Source organism: Gavialis gangeticus, unplaced genomic scaffold (genome assembly GCF_001723915.1).
Source record: "Gavialis gangeticus isolate Ggan-Ray unplaced genomic scaffold, GavGan_comp1, whole genome shotgun sequence".
In the NCBI taxonomy this organism is placed as follows: Eukaryota; Metazoa; Chordata; order Crocodylia; family Gavialidae; genus Gavialis; species Gavialis gangeticus.
The window spans coordinates 29,987,468-29,991,044 of record NW_017728994.1 but is presented as its reverse complement, the minus strand read 5'-3'; the positions used below and the strand labels follow the sequence as shown (position 1 = coordinate 29,991,044).

Below are 3,577 nucleotides of genomic sequence, written 5' to 3'. Positions count from 1 at the left end.
CTCTACAACCCCTCTCTCCCCCCCCCCCCCCCCCCCCTTTACCTGCACTGGGAGGAAAACACAGGCACTCCTCTTCACTCTGGCCCAGTCCACACTCACCCCTGAACCTAAGTCTCATGCTTTGGAGAGGTTCTTATTTAGCATGGAGACACAAATTAATGTCATACTTGCTGCAACTCATGATAGCATGGGTCATAGAATGGCAAACTACTCTTTCCGCAGGAATTAATGACCATCAGCTGCAGCAAAGCTCATTATTGTCTGTTAATGATATCAGGCTAGCTCAGAATAATCTGTGGGCCAAATTCTATGTTCATTTACACTGGCTCAGCTCCACTGACTTTTATGAAGCTACTCCTGATTTACACTGTTGTAACACAACAGAACCAGGCCCTTTTGTGTGCATGTGATACAAACAGTGGGACAAGTTCTGCCTTAGTTCATTTATACCTGTACAGCTCCCATACGGCCAGACTGTGATCTCAAGAACCTGCTAGAGAAACCTGAAATAATCACAACTGAGGCCAAAGGAATTAGTTTGGTTAAAGTAATTGCAATAGAACTTGACCCAGTGACTGACAGACTTAAGTAGGTGGAACTGAGGGTGGTAGATGACACAGGAAGCATGAAAACAGAGGTGGCTTTTCCCAAAGTCCTATATAAGGTTTGTCTTTCTTGGCATTTGCAGTGCTGTTGCAAGGGGGAGCAAGCAGGGCAATCACCCCGGGCACCAAAGTGAAGGGGCACCAACAGGCGCTGCACAGTCGGGGCAGGGCACAGGACGGAGCCATGAGCGGCTCATTTTGGGGGGGTGCAGGGACAGGGGAAAGGTGGCTTCTGCCACTGCATGTACTCCCAGGCAAGAATGTGCCCCCAGATCTGTGCGCAGGGTGAGGGCAGGCTGCTGCTGGGGGCTTTGCCCCACACACCAAACTTTGTTGCTATGGCACTGGGCTTTTGTACTGCCCCCAACTCATCACCCAGCCTGGTCAGTACTTGAAGGCAGAGAAGAAAAAATTATGGCCTTTTTAAGCAAGCTTGAAAACAAGGCTTAAAAATTATTCAGAATATTGTTGGAAAATGTTCTCCAGCTTTACTCCTCATAGCTTGAGAGTAGCTGTTTCCAATCTATATCCACTGCTGCTGCCTCAATACCCAACTCTTTTGCCCCTGGTCTATTAACATGGGGTGTCTATTCATGTGCTCCAGGGTGGCAGCCAGTATTTTAATTAGAGTGGCTCCTGGACAGCTGTTGTAATTAAAATGCCATAGCGTCACATGTATTAAGCATCCCATGTTTTAAATTGACTGTGGGGGTGCTGTAATTAAAGCTCATTTGATGAGATATAGTTAGAGCATCCCACCGCCATTTTGAAATGTAGGATGCTTAATACATGTGACACAGTGGCATGCTGGAGATTTCTAATTAGAATGCATCAGAGCACATGTATAGGTACCCATAATGCATTTCAAAGTTACAGTGTTTCAGACTAATTAGGAGATTCTTATGTGACAGCCCCATGGAAACCTGCTGATTACAGGCCCCAATTCAGAAAGGCACTTAAGGACATACTCTAAGCTCATAAACCATCCCACAAATCAATGGGTCTGATTCTAATCTATGCATAATTGGCTGGAGTATCTTTTTTTTTATCAGCTAGAGTCAGCTCATACACATATTTTTGTGGATAACAGTTCCTCCATGAGCATTTGTATATAGCTTGGTTAGCTTGAAGGCTCAAATGGAGAACCCCCCCAGAACCATGAGATTTTAAGATATTTGCCTTTTGATACCAATGAGGTGCATATTTACAGGATTCTCTTTGCAGCTATGAGAAGACACAAGTCTGGTGTAATCATGCCTCTTAATACCAAGGCTTTATGAAAAACACCAAATATCAAGAGCTTCAAAATGATCAAGAAGGTCTATCCAGGAAAATGGCCACACTGAAATAAGCTTTTTTATTAAACACACACACACGAAAAAAATCTAGTTGAGTCGCATGCTAAGTAAGAATGTTTGCAACTATATTTTCCTATTACCAGAAAGTGCTCTGCCTATGCCAGTGAAAAGGTTTCAAGCAGCTCAATTATAGGAGAATTTCAATTTTAGAAGAATTTCACTATAATTTTTGGTAGTGTTGAAGGGATGTTGTAGCTGTGATATTTCAATTTTTTCTTTTCTGACATTTGGAAAATTTGAAATAAAATATAAAAGCCTGACCAGTTCTGTAGCTGAATGAAAACCAGGGTGGAAGTGATGAGCAGAGGTTTCTATTTTTAAAAAATCACAATACACTCAGAAATATGAAGGAGGAGATTTTTTTTTACTTACCATAGTAGTACTTTCTGAAGGAAACTCTTGCCCTCAGAAGCTCCTCCTGCGTTCCAGGTAGCCTTTAGAAGGCTGCTGGAAATTTCACACAGTTCTTTGCACTGGATATACAACTTCTCTATTGAGATAAATTTAGATAACTGATGCTAGCTCTTACAGCTCTTAAGTATAATCCTTAAATATAATGTGTGGTTGGAGCCATTGCCTGAGGAGTATCTAAAAAAATTCTTAGGGATCCTTGAAACCAAATTGCACTGAAATGCGCTTCAGAACGAGCCTGTCTAAGAAGCTGTGTTCCCTTTCTCCTGGGGATCTCCTAAAACGAAAAACAAAGAAGGAAAGAATTTAGTACATGGTGCGTGAAATGTGAGAACTGCCGTGGAATAACTGGCCTTTGTGATGCAGAAGATCAGACTAGATGATCATCATGGTCTCTTCTGCCCTTAAAATCTGAGTCTGTGGTTGTGTTTACTGCTCCTTTAAGGTCTGGAATGGGTTGGGATGGATTCAGGTCTCAGCTTTCTCAGATGGGAGCAGTTGTGCCTAGAGATAGCTGGGGATCTGTATGTAAGTGTGGAGTGGCCTGGATGGAGCTTTCCGGCGAGGCTCTGCTCACTTTGCTAGCTTGATCATTGCTGTCATTTCATATTCTTCCTGTTGTTATTCTGATCCAATTAAAGTCATTGTAGTTAAGTGAAAAGTCACAATTGGCTAATTGGATTTCAGGAGGCAAAGCACCCTTCAGGGGCCAGACTTAATTTATTTTTTCTTACAGTCTCTGAAACCGTTCTTAAGCCACAAGAAGCTAATCCCATCCTTGGGGAGCACCCGCTCTGGGAAGGGAGATTACTTGCCCCTGCTGCTTTCATAGCTGCCAAGCACTAGCCATCTTGCACTGGGCCTGGTGGCTATGTATTTTGAATTGCTGCAGCCCCCAACTACATGAATTTCCATGAGGATCTTCTCCACAACTACCTTATATAGATCCCCAGCTTGTACTTCAAAGCTTCTTGCCCTAGCCTGGCCCAGAAATGACTGCTACCTGTCCCTTTCTCTCTCTCAATATCAGAACGACTTTGCCTCACCCTTGCTCTCACGTGCTGTTGGATGATGTCAGAATTAGCAGGGAGTGGCTGATTCACAGATTTAATAGATTTTAGGGTTGGAAGGGACTTACTAGATCATCGCGTCTGACCCTGGCTGAGGTTTCTGGCTGAGATGCAGGACCTCCACTTGATTCAG

At 43.5% G+C, this 3,577-nt stretch overlaps 1 long non-coding RNA gene across 1 annotated transcript in view; it reads left to right on the top strand.

The window, feature by feature from the left end:
- LOC109287425 overlaps positions 1–3,577 on the top strand; it is a 33,507-nt gene that overhangs the window by 524 nt on the left and 29,406 nt on the right. The window lies entirely within an intron of this gene.